Genomic DNA, 25,767 nt, shown 5'->3' on the forward strand with positions numbered 1-25,767 from the left:
GGCCTTAATTTTTTTAATTTTCTTCTCCTGTTCAGTCTCTGTTTCTTCCAAGTTGCTTTGTTTCTGTTTGAACCTCTCTCTCATATGTTAGGGGCCTTCCTCAGATGTTTTGTCATCTTTGGTTTTCTGCTCATATCTAAGTGGGGACTGAAAAGCTGATAGTAATACAGGCTTACCCCCAAATATGATATGTTTATCCTTTTTCCTCCTGGGGTCACTTTTCACATTTTACTGGCCACAGGGGAGGAAATGTCCTCCATGTCTCCAGAAGTGCTCTCAATTCAGCCACTCCAACACTGAGCCCTGGAGGTCCTAGGGGTTAGCTGGCCATGTTGGACCTATTCCCATCATCTCAGAGGGGCGCTGGATAGTTGTAGGGCATAGCTTGGTTGATCATGGTGGCATATTTGGTGAAGGGGCTGACAGCGGGCAGAATTATAGCAAGGCCCCCAATGGTGAAGGGTGAGACCCACACCGGCTCCTTGGTCCAGGCATCCTTGAGGTACACGACAAGTCTCCTGGCCATCCTGGGTCATGGCAATGGCAGTGGCAAGGATATAATGTTGATCCTAAAGAAAGATCAGCATTATTTCTGTATCTCATTAATCACTTTCAATCATAATTACCAAGAAGGAGTCTGTTAGTGTCACACTGAACAGTGGGTTGGTTACCATTAAAGGCAGGAAAGAAGAAATAAATAAATGAGCAAAGTCCACAGCAGGTTAGATACAGAAAAACAATCATCAAAAGAGTTCTCCTCCAAGGTTTATGGAATTACTGAATTTCTTTCCACTGGAAAAAAAATTTTTTTTTAATTTTAGAGAGACAGAGAGAAAGCACATAAGCAGAGGAGGGGGAGAGAAAGAATCTTAAGCCCCAGTGTAGAGTCAAAGGCAGGACTCCATCTCACCACTATGAGATCATGACTTGAGCCAAAATAAAGAGTCAGACAATCAACAGTCTGAGCCATCCAAGCAACTCTCTGTGGTAGGGTCCCTTCTCTAAGGGAAAACAAAAAACAAAAACTCAAGGCAATCTGGCTTGAGTGACAACACCCCTCATGACCTTGTAACATGAGACCACTTAATCAGACTGCATATTTGTGTGTTACCATATATGAGAGACAAAGAAATAGAAAATGTATAAAAAACTATGTCACGTGGTGTTCAGGGCTCAGTTCTTCGAGTACGAACCCAACTGAACAGTGCTGGAACAAATAAAGTTGCTTCCTGGAAAGAAAAGCCTCGGTGTCATGACTCTCTGTGAGAGAATCCTGCTACACCTCCACTGAAATTTTTAAAGAATGAAGCAGATAAGCTGCCTTTCCAAATGACTTAAGGACGTAATTAACCAACACTCTTACCTGGGGTTTGAATCAGATATTCTTCACAAGACTGACTCACTGTACTATGTAGAGATGCTTGCAATTGCCCCAACCACACACCTTTCTGGGAGGAAAGAAAGTTCACATCCCTGGAAAAGAGCAGTCCTGTGTGCCCCTATTCTCCAACACACGTGAATGGACCATAAATGGACCTAACTCAAACTGGGCCACTCTGAATTTCTCTTGCAGGACCCTGGAAATAGGACACTGAGAAACAGTTAAATGGTGAGGATTCCCTGAACTGAAAGGTTAAAGAGGGTCAATGCCAGAGTTTATACCATGGCCAAAGTGGGGGGAAAAAATCCATAAGACAGAAAGACAATGTCAATATGTAGAAAGCAGCAGAAGAAAACGGATTTAGACATAGTCCCACCAGACTGAAGAAATGGTTTTGGAAACTGATTTTCCATATGATTTGGTATTTGTCCTTTACCTCCCCTGTGTCCTTTCAGTAAATTCACTTTGTACTTGAGCTAGTGTGTATGAGCTTCTGTTCTTTGTCATTGAGGGATTAAATGTTTATCAAGTGTTATAGGTCTGGATCCATGAAGAAAAAGATGGCACATCAAACATGGTAACACAGGAAAGTCTAATAAATGGATTATTTACAAAGAGGGGCAGAATGTAAGGAAACCAGCCTTAGGTTTAGCAACAGCAGGGAGCTGTTACTTCCCTGTAGCTGAAAGGGCAAGAGGAGGAAGCATCCACCTTAGTCTGTAGAGAGGAAGAACTTTCTGACAGGAGCTGTGTCATAGGTAGATGGACACAGCCAATCCACAGCAACCTAGCAGGAAGGGAATCAAGAGAATAAATACCCTGACCTTATTCCTTTCCTGCCTTTCAGTATACCATAGATGCCTCCTACTGTCAAACCCACTGGAAGACAGAGGTCAAGGGAGCCACCAACGTAATCAGTGGGTGTAGAAGGATGGAGAGTAGACCTGGAGAAAAAATGGAAAATATCTAGCACACAAAGTAACTTCTGTCTACATTTTCTGGGACAAGCTAGCTCTCCTCTCTTGACCCCTGGGTAACTTGTTAGCCTCACTGCTAACCAAGGGTAAAGGAGCACAACAGAAATTTAGACATGTCCAAGTCAAATTCAGCTTCCTCACAGATGAGTACATTCAATTACAAAGTAGCACCAATCTTTCAGTCATAGACAAGACATGTTAGTCATGGATTTCCTTCAGAATTTAGAAATAGAAGTTCTAGGTTGTCCATTTATGAGCACACATGAATACAAATATATGGGTAGCCCATTTCATTTTCCTGCAGAATTTCCAAGGCAAAGATCTATGCCTTCTACTTCCCTTTTGGCTCCCCAGAGCATCTTATCATCTTATGCAGTAATTCTCAATCTATAGGGATAAAGCATAAAGTAATCAATGAATAAACACACACACACACACACACACACACACACACACACACACACAACCTCTTTAGATGTCAGAGACAACAGAGATTAGAAGCTTTCTGTTGGACAAGCTTGAAAAAGTAAAACTCTAAAATTCTAACTTAAGGATATTATATTTCCTTCAAATTTAGTATTACTCCTAATGAGAACACATCCAAATAATCTTAAGTTATGATAGAAACTTGGCACAAGAAGGTCAGAAGTTCTAGAACCACCCATGTGGCTCCAAAGTGCCTTCATCTCCACAGCAGACCCTGGCAGAACCCTCTCAGGACAGGCATTAGAGGTGCCAGTGAGCCTCGATTGCATATCACCCCTGCTGTCTGGTTTTTGATGAGCAGATAAGATTGGTGATGAGCCTTTCATCTTTAGGTCATAGAAGCCCTGCATCAGAGTCATAGTTATAAACTGCTCTTTCTGGAGATGGTGGGAAATGAGTGGGTGTACTCAGCCCACCTCTTCCTAGAAGAAAGCTGCCTAACAAAACCACCTCAATACATCTGGCACTAATTAATCTGTGCAGATTCCTGTGGTGAGCAGACAGGAGATAAGAAAAGAAGCTCTGAACTCAGATTCTGGGAGAGAGTTCAGCCCAATTACGGAAAAACACAAAACAGCCTGGAAATGTTACTTTGAAATTACTAACTCTAGTCACGAGATCTCCAAGTGTAAAAAAGGCCCTGCTTATGATATTGGCGGGCTGGGACCACATGAAGATTAATATCCTCCCTTCGTGAGTAAGAACCTTTCCGTGTCGGTATGATATTCCTATATAAGGTTATAATACTGAAGGTTTTCATCTCCTCAGTAGGATCCAATTCTCCCAAAACCCAAAGACTTTCAATTAGTTGCATTTTCTACTAATGAGTACTGATGTGAATGGACACATCACAATATTAGGTTATAAACTCATGGCAGAATTGGTCTGCATGCCTTCTTAATGTTTGGTGCTAAATTACCATGCAGGTAACCACAAGCACGGGCCCAAAGAAACGGAGAACACAGATAAAGCTGAGAGGCAGGTAAAGGATAGAGCATGGCTAATGTCACTCTGTCTCACAGGGGAAGCCACTGGGCCATCAAGGGGATTGGTCTAAACAAAAACAACGGTTGCCCTTAGCTCCAGGTCAGCAAGACCCAATGGGCTAAAGCACACAACAGTCTGTGTCCTCCTGTGGATGAGTCCTGTGGAAGACAGGGGAAGGGTCAAACTGAGGAGATCAAGGGACTGCAAGGAGACTAGGAGTAGACACCATTTATTTACCCCACCTTCTATTAAGATAAATAAAAGCAGACTTCCTTGGTTGGCACATTATTTTTGCAAATGCCAGAAATGACATTGTATACACTCAGTGGCATTTCTCTCTCTCTTTCCTGGGGAGAGGAATACAAATCAGGTCATAGTAAAGTTTTAATCTGTGAGATGAGATTGTGTCATCCACTGTGTCCTACATTTGGGACTAAAAATGACCCCAGATCTGGCAGAAAATATCTACCAGCATCTTCTTTGAACTGACCTCTTGCTGAGTAGATTGCAAAAGGGTGTTTGTACTGTGATTTCATTTTAGGTAAAATTATAAATACAAATATATACATAGATGAATAGAAAGATGACTGGAACAGTGTTGTAAAAGTATGCAAAATAGTTATATCTGGATGGTAGGCGTTCAGGGAACCTCATAATTTTCAACATTGTTGATTTTCTACAATGAATATGTGTTATCATTGTAAACAAAAAAAGCAGTTAGGATAATTTTCCCTGAACTAATCATAAACCAGCATATTCAGAAATTTTATTATACAAGCAAGAGAGAGAACAAACATTTTTTTCAGGATATTTTTTAATGTTTATTTTATTTTGAGAGACAGAGACAGAGCATGAGCAGGGGAGGGGCAGAGAGAGAGGGAGATAGAATCTGAAGCAGGCTCCAGGCTCTGAGCTGTCAGCACAGAGCCCGACGCGGAGCTCAAACCCATGAGCTATGAGATCATGACGTGAGCCAAAGTCAGACCCTTAACCAACTGAACCACCAAGCACCCTGAGAACAAACATTTATTAAATGCCTCCCTTGCACTCAGGACTACATGTGGCACAAACCCCGTGAATTATTATTTTTATTTTACAAATAAGAAACAAAAGCTCAGAGAGTTTGACTAACTTGATCAAGACTTCTGCCAAGTCTTAATGTTTCAGCAAAGCAGAAATCCTAGAGCTGGCTACTTTTCCCCTTAGTGTGAGAAAGAACCCCAGGAAAAGAGAGTTTTTGGTGGAAACCAGCAGCCAGGGAACCAGATCTCAAAGTTCCCCGTGACCGTCCCTCACACAAATGGCAGAGCAAGGCTTTGTGGATCCCTCCATACAGAGCATGTTGCCCTCCTAGCGAGGTGCAGCCAAAACAAATGAGAGCAAGATGTTTTGTGATCACCGAATAGCAGGAGTAGCTGTGAGGGGTCACCTGCTACCATGACATATGTTCTGGGGAACATCCACAATGAAGGCAGCAGTCCATTATTTGAGGTCCAATTGACCTCATGTCAAAGCACAGTGCTAGGGATCAGGAAATCTAAGCTTTAGCTATTCTGATCATCACTTAAAATAGCCAAGGTTCTCTGAGCTCGTTTCCTCAGTAGTAAGCAAAAGGGGTTGCTTAGAAAATCTCTAAAGTCCTTTCCAGTTCTAGGAATCTATAATCCATGATCTAATTCCAACCTTCCCTTGGATTGATTAAACAATTGCCCTAGCACGTTCAACTGGTCCACCAGACATTGCTCCGGGGCCTAAAATTACGTGTGCTAACGCAGAGATGTAAAATGTCTTTTGTAATCTGCGTAGGATTTTGCTGCCTACTTAGCTTTGTTTCATAACCCGCAATTATCTTTGAAAAACAGACAAGTCTATTTACTCCCTATCATCTATGTTCCAAATGGGGCCAATCTCTCCCTCCCCTTCTTAATAGAAAAATCCCAAAATCTCAGGTGGGACTCAGGATAACTCAGGAGATTCGGCAGAACAAGCTTGGAATCTTTCCCATTGGGTCCCAAATGCTTTATTTCCTAAGAGCTGCTTTTGTGAGGCCAGCAAGAAAGGCTGAGTTAATAGTTAGAATTTATAAATAGTTTTTGCAAATTAAACAGAATTCTATATCCGAAAGGCAACCAGTAGAGTGATTCTGTCTCCTATATTATTTCCTCACAAGCAAAAATTTAAAATGCCAGTGAAAAGCCCCTTGGTGCAGCAGGTAGGCACTTTCTTATCAAAACAGACCAGAAGAGTGAGTTGAACCACCCAGGAAATCATATATCCACCCCTTAATAATATTAACTAGGAAAATCTCAGAGACAATGATAGCATGAACAATTATAAACATGGGCTGCAGATGGCTGAACACAATAGTCAAACTCAATTGCTATTTGGAAAGAATAAGCCAGAAATGAATTTAAATAAGTGGTTCAGAGGTCAGCATCTAGTATTTTATCTGGGGCAATCCATAGCCTGCTTTCCAGGGTAGGTGGGCCAACGCACCAAGTTTTGGATAAGGGATCTACCTTCTCTGATTTGGAAATTCTGCATAAACAGCACCAAGCCACTATTCAGCTTCCTTGGTGCATTCTTTTGGTTTACTGTGGAGGCACCATGGCACAAAGATGCACTGACCTCTTCCTCGCTCCTCCTCCTTTGCCGGGTAACTTGTGGCTGAGGGGTAGGTCTGAAAGCTCACTCTTCATGGTCTCTGAATAGTCATTTGCAGTATTCACTCCAGGAACTCAATTTTCTGAAGCCTATTTCATAGACTTTAATAAGTTCTCTATTTAAAAATAACCTTTGAAACTCTCTATTCAAATATATCTCATGCATTCTTATCGACTCATTCCTTTGACCAAACCATGTGTTATCTGCTTGCTCTCTAAAATATTGTACATTTTAACTGGGTCAAGGAGATGTGTGCATTGTTTTTTTGGAGAATTTTTTTTTCATTGCTAGAGACATGTTATATCTAAGGATACATCATAATCCAAGCTAATAAAAGAGTCTATTTCCATTCTCTGCCTTGGCATGTTCCACCTTTTAAAGAGGCTAATGAGTGACTCATATTTCTGGCTGACTTCTTCTTGAATATCAGGTCTTCTCTGAGTAAGCCACCCATCTTCTACACACATACTGCATGATTGCCCGCCCACCCATCACAGCCCAAGTGCTGTTTGTCCTGCTTCCTCTGATAGGAAAAACTATTCAAATTCTGTCTTCCCACTCACTTCTTAAGCTCAGCGAATGGGTGGGGTTGAAGAATTTGATGGCACCAGCTCTGAGATTCATACTGATATCTCTACTTCTGAACATGTCGTGACTAAGGACCCGAAGACCCCAATGACACTTATGATTTACTTTTTGCATCCATGGAGACTTTCAAACCTGATTCTAAACACCAAGATAATGCAAGGAACTTAACATACCCAGGTAGACAGGAAGGAAAGTCATTTAGAGAGTCAGTTTCACCACTAATGCTCATCTTCCCCTTCACCCAACCCATCTCCAATTCTCTCATCCTTATGGTGCTACCTGTTCCAAGAAGCTTCTCTTGGCCCCAACACTACCCACCTTGATTATCTATCACTCCTCTCTAGACGTTTAACAACTCTATCATTTCATTTAATTTCACTATGTTATAATTGTCTGTTAATAGGTCTATTTCCTCAATGAAAACAGTGAACTAAGTATTTTTTTTAATTTTTCTAAGTTTATTTATTTATTTTGAGAGAGACAGAGAGAACGAGCTGGGAGGGGCAGCGAGAGGAGGACAAAGGATCTGAAGCAGGCTCTGTGCTCACAGCAGCGAGCCCCATGCAGGGCTCAAACTCACAAATCTTGAGATCATGACCTGAGCTGAAGTCAGACGCTTAACTGACTGAGCCACCTAGGCACCCCAGGAACTAAGTATTTTTGACTTTTGATTGCCTATGCTTGACCCAGTCTAGCACATGAAAGGCAGGAGAGAATTAATGGTCGTTAATGTTGTTCAACTGCTGTCTGAGTCATTTAAGAAAATAAGAATTTTAGACTCAAAGGTAAAAAGTTATGCAATTAATAAAGAAAATATCTGAGAGCCCTCTGTAGAAACATAAAAAAAAAAAATATTACAAATGGCTGCTTGGGGAGCCTGGGTGACTTAGTCGGTTAAGCGTTCGACTCTTGATTTCAACTCAGGTCACGATCTCATGGTTTATGAGTTCAAGCCCGCATCAGGCTCTATGCACATAGCACAAAGCCTGCTTGGGATTCTCAGTCTCCCTGTCTCTCTGTCTCTCTGCCTCTCTCTCTCTCTCATTCAGAAATAAATAAACTTTTTTAAAAAAGCATTTAAGACAACGGCTGCTTGTTGTCCCATGCGTCGGTGCATGTGTTTCACTCTGCCTTCTGTTAGGATTGGATATTTACATAACCCAGTCGGTTCTACCGCCTCCACCACCTCCACAAGCTCCTGCACTGCTCCTTCAGCATCCTCCATCATATCCAATACAATATTCACTTCCATCGCCATTTCCACCAATGTCCTCACCTCCTCTACAAACTCCACTAAACGCTTCCTTCGCCTTCTTGGTTACTACCTCCACCGCCTCTGTTATCCCCCACCATCTTCTCCACCAGCTCTCCTGCCACCACCCCACCTGCACCACCTTCGTTACCATCTCCATCTCCTCCAACACCTCAACCATAACCTTTACCACCTCTCATATCGTCGCTGCCTCCACCACCATCTCTACGGCCTCCAACCCCACTGTTTTTACCACTATCTATTCCATCCCCTCCATCTCCAACTTGACTACTTGTCCCACTTCCATAACCCCTTGTACCACTTCTTCCTCTTCCCCCACCACATCCTTCCCCTCCATCTCTTTCTCCACCACCCTATCCTCCACTTCCTCCACCATCACCTCTGTCTTCACCTTCACCACCTCCACCACAGCCTCCATCATCACTAGTGTTGCTCCTATTCAAGGATCATCCTCCTCAAATATATTTGGAGAATATAAAGGAGATGAGTTTCATAATCCTCTTTGCTTCTTCACTCTCTCTTGCTTTCTTACCTGCTTCAACCGCTTGTGTTTTCTTTTTCACACTTCTGTATCCTGCAGACATCTTTAGAACTATTATAAACCCACCAGAGATCCTGCTCTGGACACATGTTTAAAAATGAAATTGGTTTGCAAAGCTTTGTTGGAAGTTGTGGAAGCTTGGGGCAGAGATCAGAAAAGGCAGAGCATAATAAAAGCGTGCCCACCCTGTCCTTCAGCAGCAAACACCTCTGTTCTGTGATTCTCAGACCTGTTTCTTCTCCTGTCACTCTCAGACCATCACTAGAATGGGTCCCATCTGGTGGCCATAGAGTAGAAAGGTAGGATGATTCTTCCCTCTCTTATAGGCCTTGAAAGCAAAATTCCATGCAAGAAGGTACAGCACAAGCTTTTTCACCCACTGAAAACTACTTCAGCCAAGGCAAAACAGCCTAGAAACAAAGTACAACATAAACTGGGCATGCTGCCTGCTCCAAAGATAAAACTGGAGTCTGGACTGCAAATCTAAAAGGTCCATCCATTCCCAAATGGTTGCACTCTTTATTTCATAGATGCATGAATATCACAGCAGAAAAAAATATTTAGCCTTATGTTGCATGTGTTCAGGATGATTGAAAACAACACAGTAAAAACTCAAGGCATAATGAGATATAAACATACAAAGAGAATTTACCATAAAAATTTAACTCAGCAAGGCCTCTATCTCCTGTGGGAGATTTTGATGGAAAGGCATGGGGATTTTCGGATGTTAATGTGGCCACCACAGGGAGGGAGGTAAGTTTGAAGGATGAACAAATCCTAGATCTATGTACCCCCCTGGAACAGACTATACACAGATAAAACAAGAACTTCCATAAAAGTCACTGGAATGACTAGTTCCAATGCCACCAATTTGGTTCCTTTTTTGTTCTGTAATTTGGAATGGTAAGTTTAAAAAAAAAATGAGGGGCACGTGGGTGACTTAGTTGGTTAAGCACCCAGTTTTAAAAAAAATGAGGGACACGTGGGTGACTTACTTGGTTAAGCACCCAACTTTGGATCAGGCCATGATCTTGCAGTTTGTGGGTTTGAGCCCCGTGTCAGGCTCTATGCCGACAGCTCAGAGCCTGGAGCCTACTTCAGATTCTGTGACTCCCTCTCTCCCTGTCTTATGCTCTGTCTCTATCTGTCTCTCTCAAAAATAAATAAAGATTTTTTAAAAATGAAGAAATAAAGACCTGTATCTTTTTTTTTTCAAACAAATACAAAAGCCTTAGGTATCGAATCTCCATACCCAAACATAGGAACATTGAGAATGATGAGTCATATTCAGCTTTACATTTTATTCTCTCACAAGGTAGAATAAGGAATGAATATAGAAAAGAGGAACTTTCTCAGATTGTAATGGTCATCAACATGTTCTAAGAAGTGGCCTGTGAATGTTAACCACCTAGCCATGGATGTGACTGACATATACACAGGGAAAATCTGGTTTCTGGGGAAATCCTAGGTATTCCTTCCCAAAGTTCACCTGGTGACAATGAGAAGAGAAACTTTTGTTTGTATTTCTCTTATCTCTTTCAGTTTAGTAATGTTGTTTTTAATCAAACTAATGTTTCCATTATCACTAAATTTAAAGACTTAGTGTCAAGCATTTGCCATGCACTTTGCCCAGAGCCACATCCCTTGTGCTGTTCAGGTCCCAGCTCAAGTAAAACCCTTTCAGAAAGGTCTGGGGAGAGCACCCCGTCCAAAATTGCACACACCTACATTCATCTGTCACTGCCTGTCCCCTCATCCCACTTTATTTTCTGTTCTTTCTCTTATTTATTTTCTTCTTTTTGTATTTACTTATCTATCACTGTTTTGTTTTTCCTTCTTATCACCACCCAACAAAGTTGTATTTGTTGACCTACTCACTATCTCCTCTCCCAAGAACATAAGCTCCATAAGAGCTTTGGTGTCTATTTTTGTTCACTCACAACTGTATCTCCAGCACTTAGGGTGGTGCCTGGTACAAATATACTTGCTCAATAATTAATTAATTAATTAATTGGTACATATTTTACAGAGGAAAAACCTACAGTCTAATTAAAGGAATAATTCTATCTCTAAATAATACCAAATGTTAATACAAGTATAAAATTGTCACTGAAAACTAAAGTATATTTTTGTACATTTCCTCAGCTTCAAGGTTTGAGGCCAAAGGAGGTCAAAATCACCAGCTCCCATGTCTGCTTTTTAAAATCTTTCATTCTACTCTGTTTCCATTGATGAAAAGGAATTCCATTCTTCATGGTCTCACAGGCTGCTCTCCAGCTTGGCTCTTTCCTCCTTGAAGGAGAATAGGAAGAAAGAGAAGAGAGACTGGAAAAGAGAAAAGGGCTTGAGGGATCATTAAGAGTGAAGTATCAGGAAAAAAAGTGGTCTGGTATGAGGGTCCCCACCTTTAATTTCTGCCTTCTTTCTTTTTTTTTTTTTTTTCATTAAAAATTTATCTTCCAAGATAATCAAGATGAGGCAGGGAGATATTTAAGGGAAAACCTACACTTGAAAAAAGATCCCACCTTCTAATCTTATTATAAGACTTGGAAAGATGGAAATGATCTCATCTGTAGTTTAGGTATAGAAATAGTCCTTATAAGGATAGAAAATTGTGGGTGAAGATTAGTTAACTGGGAAATTATTTGTGTTAGAATATATGTAAGAAGTAAGAATATACGGTCACCTCTGTACACTTGCTTAGATGATGGGCAGAGAAGGCAGTGGCCAAAAACATTCTGACCCTGAACATCTGACTCTAAGTGGAAGGTTTGGGTATACAGGAGCTTTGTGTTGGATGTTAAAGTTACCTGTCAAGGTAGGAAACCCAGGCAACAGGGAAGGTGGCCCCACAGGGCACATAATAGCTAGTATTTTTCAAGTATTTATTATGTTCAAAATGATTTTACAGAGCTAATTCATTTAATTCTCAACAACACACCCTTGAGGTATTATTATCAACCCCATTTTATAGACAAGAAAACTAAGGACCAGAGAGGTTAAGCCCCTCGCCCAAAATCACACAGTCAGCAGGAGGTGATGCTGGTATTCGAACTGAGACAGTCTGGCCCCAGAACCCACCTGCTGAGTCCCTGCCTTCAGTGAACATGGGCTGCCCTGCTGGCATAGGCTTTAACTGCTGGGGTCTGTATCCACAGACTAGTGTACATCTTAGCTATACATAAGGTGTCATCAAGATAAAAGTATCATCAAGAAGGCAGCCCAAAAAGGATCAAAGACAAACAACTTCCATCATCTACTTGGAAGAGTGCCCTTACTGTCCTGTCCTTCTCCTGCTAACACCACACTTTTGGTCTTACTTATAGCCTTCCTCTGCCTTTCCCTCCCTTGAGTTCTCACAGTTTAAGGTGGGGCGAACAAGTAGGGAGACTGGGTAGAGGTATAAGATATTTCTTCTTACCTTGGAATCATCCTTGAGGTGAAAAACAAGTCCAAGAATATTCTTTGGAATTTTAAAATTCTTTTCAAAACTAACTCATAAGGTATGACAAAGAAACACACAGTACCTGAAACACTTATGAAACATTTCATGTTTTCCCTCTTGCATACAGGGGGGAAAAAAAATTCCTACCCTTAGTGTCACATTCAGGTAAGAGAATCCTTGGAAAATAATACCAGAACTCCCTGTGTTATAGGTTTATAAAGCACAGTTCTTTCAATTCGTGTTCAAGGAGCCATTTCCCCTACAGCGTGCCCATAGTAAGAGCAAGTATTAGGTTGGGAAGGATTTTACTCTTGACTGCATACTAAACCCAGAATTTTCTTCCAACCCTTCACTTTTTTAAACAAACAATTAATTTAAAGCCAAAATTACATCACTAAGGTGGTAGACACTGTAATGTGGCATTCATATTCTCCTTTAGGAATGAAGGATTTATTACTCAGTATGGGAATTGCCTTGCTGAAAAGAGCCACCTTACCCAAGCTGATGTACTCTTTCAGGCACAGACTCACTTGATAACTGTTTGAAACCTGCAAGTCTCAACTCAAGACAAATCAAAAAGGTTATCCCAGCTTCAAAACCTCCCATATCACACCTGCTCTGCTGAAGCTTCATTTCATTGCCTCTGCTCACACCTTCTTCCTTCTCTTCCTTCCCCTTCCCTTCTCCAATGATTGACCCCAAGAGCACTCTCAAATAAACCTCTTACATGCTAATCTCCATTCAGAGTTGGCTTTCCAGGAAACCCAGCCCACTATACTGATTATGCCAACAATTATAATTACCCCAGATTTCCTAGGTTAAAAAGTTTCAATTCAATAAATAACCCATGTTTACCCTGGCCACACCAGCCAATAGGCAAATACAGACCACACCAATGGTCCTTCACAAAGCAAAATACCTGGAATTCCAGCCTTACCCTATTTTGGGGGTTGTCTTAAAGGTTCTTTAGAATAAACCACACGTACCTATGAATTATGATCTTCCTCTTGACTCCTCGATGTTCTACATGGTTTCTGATGTGAATATTGTGGTCCTCAGAAAGCTTCCTTAAGAACACACTCCCAGGTAAGGATGCAGCTCCACTTTCTCTGTATTTCCAATCCTCATGCCAAAATTAAGAGAAATCACCTGTTAAGGAGCTGCTTTATATGCTCTATTTTTTCATATTTTCCAAAATTTTTCTAACTATGTGAGTTATGTCTAAATAGGAGAAAGTGTTTCCTTTTTTCCCAACCATTATTATTTAATTCATTATAGAGTCTTCCACCCCCTACACCAGAAAACAAATTCACCAGAGACTGGACAAAAAGTTACACTGGAGCATCTGGGTGGCTCAGTCAGTTAAGCGTCTGACTTCACCTCAGGTCATGATCTCCCAGTTCATGAGTTCAAGCCCTGGGTCAGGCTCTGTGCCAACGGCTTGGAGGCTGGAAACTGCTTCAGATTCTGTGTCTCCCTCTCCCTCTGTCCCTCCCCCACTCGTACTCTGTCTCTCTCTCTCTCTCTCTCTCTCTCTCAAATAAATAAACATTTAAAAAAATTATTTAAAAAAATTCACATTGACACAGGTTTCATATAGAAAAAAAAGTTCTTCAATTTGCATATGTAAAATCTGTGGGCAAATTTTTATAGTAATTTTTAGTTCCTACCATTTAGATTAGTTAGTTAATTAACTAGCTTTCCTTTTATTATTAATTTCTAGTTCTATTGCATCACAGTCAAAAAATATAACCTGTATGAATTGAGCCTTCAAAATTTATTAAACTTTTTTTTTAATTTACATCACACAGGCCTGAAAAGAATGTATTATATATGTTTGTTCTATATCTTTTCTTTTTCTTTTTTTTAATTTTTTAATTAATTAATTTATTTATTTTGAGAGTCAGAGAATGTGTGGGAGATGGGTAGAGATATAGGGAGAGAGAATCCCAAGCAGGCTCCACACAGCACAGAGGCTGACATGGGGCTCAAACCCAAAAAGGAAGAGATCATAACCTGACCCAAAGCTGGATGCTTAACCAACTGAGCCACCCAGGCACCCCTATATCTTCTCTTATTTATCTGTTTGCTCCATCAGTTTCCAAGAGGTGATTTATTGTTTGTTTTTTAAGTTCCAACCATCATTGTTGATCTATCTATGTCTTGACTTAGTTAAGTCAGTTGTTGCTTTTTATATTTTGCAATCTTATTGTTAGCAGCATATGTGTTCATGATTATTGTGTTATATTTCCTTTACCAACACAATGTCCCTTTTTATCCTATATTATGTTTTTCACCTTAAATCCCATTTGCCCTGATATTAAAAATGCTACTCCTAATTCCTTTGCTTCATATATGCCTGGGATATCTTTTTCCAATCCTCTATTTTAAATCTTTCTGATTCCTTTTGTACTTAGACTTTTATATCTTAGTTTTAAAAAATCTGACTTTCTGTATTTTGATTGGTCACATTAACTTATTTATTGTAATTATTGTTACACTGACACTTACTTTCCTGTTTTATTTGGTGCTGTTTGCCATGTTTTCCTTTTATTTCTTATTTTTCTTCTTCCTTGGTTTCCTTTAAATAATTTACATATTATTCTGCTTGTTTAAAAGTCATAATCCCATAGTTATTATTTTGGTAGTTTCCCTAGCTGAATAAAATTCATACCTATGCTGGTTTTTCCTAATAACAGCTAACATTTATAAATATCTATATCCTCCCCCTAAGCAAGAACTTAAGTATCTTCTCACCTTATGACCTCTCTGTATACCACTCCCCAAATGCCTAAGGAGTTTATTGTTCCCATGTGGCTTATAAAATTAGTCTTATTACTTAAAATCCACTATTTTTACATATTTTAAGTTTTGATTCCACAAAATACCGCCTTAAATAAAGAAAATCAAGTACATTTAGTCATCTGCCTAGTCATTCCTCTCCTGCCTGGAAATATGTCCCTGATAAAGTCCCTGTATATAGTCAAATCAAGTTTTTAGTTTCCTGAAATCCTGCTTTAATCCAGCCACCCCTCCAGCCCTTGAGTTCTCAAGGAAGATGTATACAAAGGAAAGCAAAATAATAACTTCTCAACACTGTGAGTTCCTTTCTCATAAGTTATTCAGACCTAATTACACTACACTGGGCCCAAAGTCATTTCTTTGCCCTTCTCTGACTATTCCCTATGCCCAGACTATGTCCTGAATCTAACAACAGAGGAGAAAAGAAGGAGACAAATAAGGGACCCATGCCAGCCCGAGTCATAGATGCCAGAGAAAGGCAGACAGCAGTAAGAGTCTGCCTCACACCAAGCAGGCATGGGCTGGGGACAGCTGTGCTAGGCCGTGGGCCTCAGAACAGAGAGGGTCAGCTCACTACTCCAAGCACCCGGAAAAACAAAGTAAAGCCAAGCCCACCCCCAATATACTTGGGCATACAACCCAAACAGCACCCTGGATCTAACTTCTTATCTCAAAGCTAAAATATTTAAAGTTACGAAGGTGGGATGAACTGGGATGCCTCTGATGGACAGCTCCAAAACTGTGTATTGGACACCAGTTGTCAATGGAAAACACAGGTGAATGAGACATCATCACCCTCCCCAGAGTACTCATAGACAATTAGAGAAGACAGATGTATGCAAGACTGTGAGATGTGCATCATAATGAAAAATTTCTCAAAACTCAGAAATTTCCAAGAGCAGTCACTGGGACCTACCATCCTAGGAGTAGAGGAACCTTAGGGAATCGAGAGAGAAAAATACTTCCTCTTCCAGACCAATCCCTTAGCATACAAATCATTAGAATAGCTTCCCTTCCCCCAAATTGTCTCTTGCATTTTTTACTAATGCTCAAAATTTCTTTCAGAGGAGACAAAGGCTGTCTTTCTGCAATTAGAGAAAACAGGCTTAAAATAGAAGTGCTGTGGGATGGTTAGCATAAGTGGAAATTAGGTCGAACCCATGTGTGAATGACTAATGTCAGATCATTGCCAGTCTTGATAGCAGACAGAGGTTACTAATTCATAAACTCTGAGACCCTGGAGGGCCCATGAATCCTACTGGAAGAAAACTGGAACACCAAAAGAATATGTAGGCATGTACCAATCCCAATGTTGTTCAGAGTTTGCTCTGTTGGTTTTTATTTATGGAAAAACAAATAGAAACTGAAGAGATATTGCCTATCACCTCTCCTCAAGTCACCTCAGAAGGGACCCTGTCTTGAAATTCTAGTCCCTTCATCTCCTGGTATCTGGCCCTCTGAGTTCATATTCTGAAACCTACTAATCATAAATACCTCCAACCTAGCTATTCCCAGACCTCTGCTCAGATCTCTCCATGTTCTAGTACCTTCCTCAGTAAGCTAACTTGACCATGTTATCAACTGATTCCCAGGATGGCCCATAAATTTCCTCCAAGGTGTCTCCAGACCCTTTGAGGACAATGATCATCTCTCACATCCCCCCCCCCATATCAGTGATTATCTGATAATTCCTCCATCATATTAACTTTATCCACAACTGCTCTTTATGATTCCTCTCATTTATCCCTTTCTCCAAACAATTAGATCTCCATGTGAGTAGACAGTTGGGATAGAGGGTTTTCTAGGGGGAGGGGTGAATCTGATGCCTTTTATGTGCCTTCAGAGCTCCAGCCTGGTTTAATAATCCCCGAGCACCACTTTGCGTGCGGCAAGGTATAAATATATGCTAATAGGAGGTCTGGCTCCTTGTCACAACACATTGCAGGCTGCATTCGTGCAAGATAGAATAAAAAGATTAGATGCAATCTTGAAGTCAATCAGAAAGCAAGAGGAAACCAAAAAAACGGAGCTCAGATTGTCAACAAGGAGAGGCAGAAAAATGACTTGAATCGAATTGCAGTTTATCTCGTTAAGCGTTAAAGGAAACCAATTTCTTTCAGAAATTGGAAGGCAATTTAAACATTTCTACAGTTTTACTAAAGTTTGAAATTTTCCAGTGAAAGAATAAGGGTGTTTTTTTTTTTTTAATTTCTGCATATCTGACATTTTCCCTGTACTCTCAGGGACTAGAAGGCCCTAGATAAGAGGATATTTAAGGAAAAGAGAGCACAGTTATCAACAAGTAAGGAAAAGAATCTATTAAAGAAATACTCATTTGATTTCTTTAGCACTTTCACGTTTCATGTCAAAAGACCTAAGGAAGCTAGAATCGGGTACAAAGCAGCCAGGCTACAAAATATGACTTGGGTCTGGATAAATCACCAGGCTGGATTAATTGACAAACACAAAAGTCACATTCATTCCATGAAGGTCAAATAAAATATACCAATCTCAAGGCCAAGCTACATTCCGTTGAAGTGGATGACATCACAAGCTAAAGACACTGTTCATAATGAACTCAAGTCTCTTTCCCCATTCCCAGAAGCATGAACATATTGATAGTGGCATCTGTTTTGTAAACGGTGTAGTTTTTACCACTCCTTCCCATGCTGAAATGTATAATTCTCCCAACCATTGTATTCCACAGAAATCTCTAACTAAACCTCCATCTTTAGAGTTAAAGACCAAGCCTTCCCCAGGCCTGTGCTCCATCTGGAAGTGATTTGCTAACCAACAAAAGCAGCCTTTTTTTCCCCCCTGTTATCATAAGCAATGAGTTCTCAATAAAACCAGGAACACCAGGGTTTAAGGATACGTATACTGTTGAGGACCATTACCTCAGGAAGAGGATGAACCAAACTGAATGAAAGGGGTGCCCACATTTTACTTGGTACATTATATGTATCGTTCAAATCTGTTATAGTGGAAAGTCGAGCCTTGCTTGTGTAAGTTTAAAAAATGCACTTGAAGATGTTCAGAGATGAATATACTAAGACTTATTTCAGATTAACACCCCTGAAAAACTGCCAACTCTGGCCTCTCGGGTGAGCTTAATGGGCAGTTCTTGTGTTAATGCTTGGTGGGAGCTGGACAAAGGTCAAGTGTAACATGCTGTCACTGTGACTTTTGTCTTCAGACATTCCTTTTTTCACACACTCATTCAGTCTACATTTGCTGAACTCTTATTACCTCATGGACTGAAAACGACACATGACGTGAAGCTAAAGGTATTTCCTTTAAAGAAGAAATAAGATAATAAATGGCATCTGGGGTGGCCAGTTGTTCTCTACTACGAAAAACAAAATCTCACATGGATTTATCAGGGAGGATACTCAGGAACCAAAGGAGTGCCTTCCCTGGTTTCTCACTTCTCCTGACAACTTTTCCCTTTCAATAACTTGTTATGTGCCAGGAGCAAACAATATGAAATCCATTCCTAATGAGCAATAATTATAGCTTTAAGAAGCTGTACAATCAGTGTTCAGTGATTTCATTATTAGATAGCACCATAAATTATGCTAATGCTGATAACAGTTCTGGATGAGAGAGGTCCAGATCCGGGAGATTGCACTGAAATTATTTACATCCTCTATTTCTGAAACAATAGACCCGGCAATTTGAAAATCAGATGATCCGATTTATTCTGGCAGGACACACATGTAACAAGTTGCATCAACCATAAAATTAAATAGGCTTCCTTTTCTTTTTTTTTTTTCATTTTTCTCTTTTAAGTTTATCTCTTCAGTCTTACCTTGCATATTACCAATATCCTTTGAGGAGAGACTTCTAATTATTGTAACTCTTGTTTCTAAAATTGTTCAGTGATGGTGGATGATGATGTCATGTGACAGGATGGCTTTAGCACACCCACGTCTCGCACAAGCTGAGCCTGAGAATGCAATGCCTGCCAAGTCACAACTGCCTACCTAGGTGCAGAAAAAGGAACAGGCCTTTTGGCAATAGGGAATTATTGCCTCGAATAATCAAACCCCCAAACTTTCAAAGGTTGGCTATGAAAGGAGAAACTCCAGGGGCCCTTGGTTGGCTCGGTCAGTTAAGTGTCCAACTCTTGACTTCAGCTCAGGTCATGATCTCACAGTTGTGAGATCTAGCCCTGTGTTGGGCTCCACACTGAGCATGGAGCCTGCTTGGGATTCTCTCTCTCCCTCTCTCTGCCCCTCCCCTGCTTGTGCACTCCCATACACGTGCTCACTTACTCTGTCTCTCTCTCTCCAAATAAATAAATATATAAATAAATAAATAAATAAATAAATATTAAAAAAAAAAGAAAGAAAGGAGAAACTCCAAATGGATGTGGAGATTTGGCCCAGGTCTCTCACCTCTATCCTCCCTGTATTTAACCCTTACCCTTGGAATTTTCTCACTTCTGTTAATAGTAACACAAGCTACCATTTTTCTGAGTACAAATTACATGCCTGACCCTGTGCACTATCTCATTCTATCCTCATTAAAACCCTATGCAGTGCCTCTATAATTCTCATTCTGCAGATGAACAATAAAAGGTTCAGAAGGCAACACATACACACACACACACACACACACACACACACACACCTTGCCTAAGAATACAGTTAGTAAATGGAGAAGCCAAAATTCAAACCCAAAGGAACCTGGGATTGCTGCCCTTGGCAGTGAATGCAAGGAATTCATTATAAATCTGACTCCAAATTCTGGGTCTTTCCTGAAGCCTCACAAATGGTAGCCAAGGGGGAAACTACCACATGATGCCCAGAAAGAATTCCTCAAAGTTCTCATCACATGTCACCAAAGATGCGGAGCAACTGGAGCACGTTAGACTATTTGGGGGACACCAATTGATGCAGTCACCTTGGAAAATGATTTGGCAGGACCAACTAAAGGCAAGCCTACACATGTACCTATGGCCAAGCAATCTCACTCCTGAGCATATGCCCAACAGAAATGACACACGCAACAATGTTCACAGCAGCATCATTCGAAATAGTCCCCAAGTTAGAAGCAACCTGAGTGTCCACTAACAAGAGAATGGGCAAATTAATCGTGGCATAGTCAAAGAATGGAATACTACATGAGAATGAAAAAGAGTAAACTACTGAAACCTGCAAAAACATGTATAATTCCATCTCACAGACATAACGTTGAGTGTAAGGAGGTGGAAACTAAGAATAAATACTATGCGATCCTACATATATCAAGTTAAAAACATGTGAAACTACTCTATAGGGAGAAGAAGCAGAATAAGGATCACCCTTAGGCGACCAATGGGGAGGGGGTTTGAGAGACCCCTCTGGAATGATGGAAATTCCTATATCTTTATATGGGTGGCAGATACAAAGTATGTTCCTATGTAAAAATGTTTTGAGCTGTTCACTTAACATTTGCTCTTCATATAAGTTATATCTCAATTTTTAAAAATAAATAAAAATTCTCATTGAACCTTTCTGACCCCCAGAATCCCAGATATCATGGCAGTTGGTCCCCCAAAGTCTTCCTCTTACTTCACCCCTTCAAACTTCACCCCTGCCCCTCAACCCCTCCTCTTAATTTCTAAATTTATTCTTTTCCGTCCCACTGGTAGCTTCATGTCCTTTCCTATATAAATCAATTTAGTTCCCTCTGGTCTCTTCCATTTCTCCTCTCTACTCATTACTATAATCAGCAGAACGAAAATCCCAGCAGTCAAACTGATCAAACAAACAATTCTCTTTAGAAGAGTGCACTTTTAAAGATGAATCTTCATTATTTGTTTCTGTCTCCTCTGGGAGATGGTGAAGTTCCCTGAGGGTAGGGGGTATATATCCCCAGATGTTCAATAAGTGTGGAGTTGTATTAAATGAACACTCCTATTTAACACCTAAAAGTATGAAACCTGGGCTATTCACAAAGTTCTCATTATCCACTCCAGAGCCAGTGTGGATTAAAGTAATAAACGAGGATATGTGGAATTGGGATCATAAAACTATGTTTCAGAGGCATTTGCCTGAAAATTACAAGAAAAATACAAGATGGCTGACTTTAATTATCTTGGGTCACTTTTATTATTTGTGGTCTTTTTGTATCTCTTCCCATCTTACTGCCTCTTACTGAACAGATATATCCAGGCAATTTCCTAGTCAAGAGGGAATAGAATAACAATAACTCCCTTAGAAATTGTGGAGGAGAAAACAAAGGTTTAAACATACTATTAAATCATCTAACCTCTGAAATGTAAGAACCAAGTCAGGAAACACACTGACACTCATTTCTTGCTTTTCAACACAGCAGAGCCTAGAAGGATGATTAGTTTATATTTTATTATGCAGGTGGAAGAGTCATTCTCCTAATTGCTTGGAAAGGTATTCAATGGTAGGTATCTCATAAGAATAAACTTATCCTTCAAATTTGGGGTACACCAGCCACCAAAGTTCAAAATCAGGAGAGGAATGGAAAACCTAAAGACAAAAAGATGAGTCTCACCTAATACTTAACCAAGGAAGAATGGCTTGCTCGCAAGTCCATTTTGAAAGGCTATGTCAGGCCAGGCCAGATTTAGAGGAGAGAGAATCTTTTGTCCACATCCTTCACCCAAATATAACTAAATGGAATAAAAGTCTGCGGTCATGTAGAAGGCCTCAATTGTTAGACCGTCGAAAGCCTGTTTGAAGTATAAGCTATTTTTCTGAGTATTGATATACTGCAGGTATTTATAGAGTATCATGCCACACAAAACATTTCCATGTTTAGAAATGGAATATGCCATTCCTTCCCAGTCCCCCAGGACCGCCACCTTAGCTGGATGACTATTGTATAAATACAGAAGTTAGCTGCTAGGAAATGTACCTTCACTTCTTAGAAAAGTATTCCTGTGTTTATCTTCTGGTGAACGTGGGCTCGCTAGACATAAACCATTTCTCACCAGCAACAAGGAGAGGTTTATTTTTGTCATTCATAAAATAAACCAGGGACCAGCCAAAGGAAATGACTCTTGGAGGCGGCCCCGTCAGAGAAGTGCCGTAGAAGTTACAAATGGCTCTGTGGCCCAGGCCATAAACAGTCTTTAGAAAGGCTGGTGCCGAGCTGTTGATATTAAAAATCACCTCATTAATTATGTTTGTAAACAATGCAGCTGTCTCTGCTTGCAAGCTGGCTTCCTCAGCATAATAATATTTGTAACAATAATAACCATCATTTCGAGCGTAGCAATAAATAGTCAATCCAAGGACCTCAAGTGAAATCGCATCTGGGAACTGCCACCTGGTCATTCAAATACTTCCTTAGAAGGTAGGAAAACTGTTGTCTGTTTTCCATGCAGAAGGCATTTTTTCAGGATCAACTACTGCACTAGAATTTTTCCCATCTCACCCTTTGAAAGGAGGAGGTAAATAGCTAGTGTGGGAAGAGTAACAAAACCTAGAGGGAGACAAGGAGCCAAAAGAAGTAAAAAAAAGTTGGCTGGAAAAGGACAGTAGGGGGCACAGCCACCAGAGGGGATGATGGGAAAGAGGCACAGTCCTTCCTCTGGTGAAGAATCAGTGAGCTCAGGATCGTGCTTCAGGGTATCAGTTGACCAGACATACCTCCTCAGTGCTCTTCAGTTATCCTTTTATTTGACAGATATTTATTGAACACCTACTAGGTGTCAGGTGTGTACCAGGCACTGGAGAAAATTCACAAGCAAATATTCACTTAAGATGCCTGTTGGTGATAAAATTGGAACGTACCTAGCAGACTAAGTAATTATATAATCCAGGTGGCCTGGTATTTATTTTTTTTAACGTCACATCTTTGGAGCACATATTTCTAGTTATCTCAGTAGTCAACAAGCCCTTAAAATGGTTAAGAACAAGAGGGAACTATGGTTTCTGAGCAACATAGATAAGCTAAAATTACTAGACCTCTTTCCACACGAGAGGACAACACCTTCATACCTCATTTATGCCTTCCCCACATGTAAATTTTGATTCTGAACTTCACTAGAGAGAGATAAATGTGGTATCCAATTCCAAAGCATTACCCATTTTCTCTGTCTCTGTCCCTCTCTTTCATCTCTCACTCTGTGTATATATTAATTTTATAGATCTTTTTATTGTCTGAACTACACTGGTTGCGTGAGAAGCAGAACAATAGGCCAAGAAGTTCCATTTCACACATGCCATCCTTATAATTCAAATAGGACAATAAAAAGAGAGAGAGAGAGAGATCTATAAACTGGTGATAAATCAGTGTCCTAAACCAAATTAACCATCGAAATAGATTATCATAAAAATAACGCCATGAAAAATATTCTTCACCTTCCTGGTTCAGCTGCCTGTAATGGAGAGAGGGTGTGTGTGTGTGTGTGTGTGTGTGTGTGTGTGTGCCTCTGTGTGTGTGTGTGCCTGTGTGAGTCTGCGTGTATGTGGGCATGCCACACCCACATTCAGAGACGCGCACATACACACACGTGTGTGCAGAGGCCATACAGTTTGCACATGCTGCTTGCTCCTCCAGGAACAGGAGAGGGCTAAGACACCCCAGGATTGATCATTAGCATTTCCCAGTTTCTAAAGCTCAGCTTTTATTCAACGTAGTAAATGATAATACCGTGTGCCAAGTATTGTGCTAAATACTGAGGATACAAAATGAGCTAAAAGAGACAATGTTTGTCTTCATAAAACTTCCAATCAGAGCAGTATAGATAGACATTAACCAAAGGGGTACACAGATAAAATTTTTGAAACTATAAATCCTGATCAGTGCCATTAAGAAAAGGCACAGGCTGCTCTGAAGCACATAACAGGGGAACCCAACCTAATGTGAGGTCAGGAACAAACAGATCTCCAAGTTGCAGGACCAGTAGGGACCAAAGAGGTACAAATGTCCCACCAGCAAGGGGTGTTCTGCATCAGTAGGAGGAGCGATATACACTTTCTTTCACTGGAGAAGGCTGGGAAGGAAAAGGTGAGTAAGCACGATTAGGCCTGCTGGCAAAGAAAGGGGGTGAGGGAGTTCCATCCAGAAGGAACCACATCTACGAAGACTCTGAGGATAGAGGAGAGATAGCAGATCCCAGAAGGTCACAAAAGGCAGAGAGCAAGGGCAAGGTGGTACCACATGAGACAGGGGAGGTGGCCAGAAGCCAAATCGTGCAGATTATTAACATGGGGGTGGGGAGGAACGGGGAGGATGTGGAAGAGGTTTTGGGTGTTCTTTTACAAAAGCTCATGTTGTTTCCAGGTAGAGAAGAGGTTGACCGGAGGGAAGCAAGATGCTGGGAAGACAGTTATCAGTCCCTTTACCAGTCCTCCACACTAGTCCAGGTGAGAGATTGGACCTGCGTCTAACACTAATTAGCTGTGTGACCTTAGATAATTTGCTTCACCCCTTTAAGCCTCAAATTCCCCACCTGTAAAATGGCAATAATAATGGTTTTAGTGGGGATTAAATGAGATCACGCCTGGGGCGCACACGGCCCACTGTAAGCCTTCAATAAATGTTAGCTATTGGTGGTGCTGGAGATGGAGAGAAATAGATTAGAGAGATATAAATAGTCCCCCAGCAAGCAGCCTCCCTGCCTAATTCATCACAAGGAGGAGTGACACATTTTCTTTCCTGAGGTTGGGTAGGAATGAATGGGGGAAAAGCAATTGGTACCACTAGGAGAAGTTTCCCCAATTTGAAACAATTCTTGTTCCTTATTAGACGCTCTGCCAGTAATATTTAAGCCATGAAGGATATCCAAGACCATTTAGAAAAGTAATTAAAGTACTAGAAAAATATGTATATATTTTGTATATAAAGTATTTGTATATAAAGCATGTATTTGTATATAAAGTATTTTTAGTAAATAAGAGTCCTAAAAAAGGTTGAAGTATATGTTAAACAAGCTTTGGGACAACAATAAAAAGACTATAGAAAAATAAGTAACTTACCCAAGGTCATAGGGCTGTTAATGGCTAAAAGTCAGGAGTTGAACCCAGGTTGAACTCTAAGTCTGTGCCCTTTCCAGGAGGGGGCACAGGCTCCTGAGAAGTCCAAACCCAGTTCTTTTCTTACAGAAGCTTTCAGTCTAGTCGGGAAAACAAACAGCAAACCGTAAGAAACAAGGCACAATTGAAAGTCCAGTTCTGTAGTTTACATTGAAAATTATGGTGACACTATAAATTGTTTGGGTGTTTTGGTAGGCAGTGTCAAACTAATAGAGCTCTAAAATAGTTCTTGCCTTTGGATCTAATAATGTCACTTTGAGGGCTCTATCAAAAAACATACAGGAAGTTAAATAAAAGAAAGCAGGCTTATTTACCGATTGCCAAAGGCAATTGTTAGTTCCTTTTGAGACAAGTTGGATGATAGGCTATTTACATATCCAAAATTTCTAATGCAGTAAGGAAAAAAAAATTATCTTTTGTATTAACCACAGCCTTGAGGACTGAGAGACTTCCTTAATTAAATCAAACAGAAGCTTTAGGTAGAACCTACTTGTGGGAAGCTTAAGGTAATTGATCCTGAAATGAAGCACTCATTCAAAATCCGGACACGGGACTTTTGGTACACCTCCTGTAAAAAAAAAAAAAAAAAAAAAAAAAAAACCTCACTCACTAAAAC

The 25,767-nt window shown here is 40.4% G+C and overlaps 1 long non-coding RNA gene across 2 annotated transcripts; it reads right to left on the reverse strand.

The window, feature by feature from the left end:
- On the reverse strand, nucleotides 1-25,725 carry LOC122239578. Of its 2 annotated transcripts, none has more exons than XR_006218793.1 (4): nucleotides 25,642-25,725; nucleotides 25,095-25,231; nucleotides 13,329-13,465; nucleotides 1-569 (listed from the first exon to the last, which is right to left on the reverse strand). It is a non-coding gene; the product is annotated as an uncharacterized LOC122239578 (long non-coding RNA). The 2 variants fall into 2 exon arrangements; XR_006218792.1 differs by lacking the exon at nucleotides 1-569 and adding an exon at nucleotides 6,329-6,584.
- Nucleotides 25,726-25,767: the final 42 nt, after the last annotated feature.

Source organism: Panthera tigris, chromosome B3, assembly GCF_018350195.1.
Source record: "Panthera tigris isolate Pti1 chromosome B3, P.tigris_Pti1_mat1.1, whole genome shotgun sequence".
In the NCBI taxonomy this organism is placed as follows: Eukaryota; Metazoa; Chordata; class Mammalia; order Carnivora; family Felidae; genus Panthera; species Panthera tigris.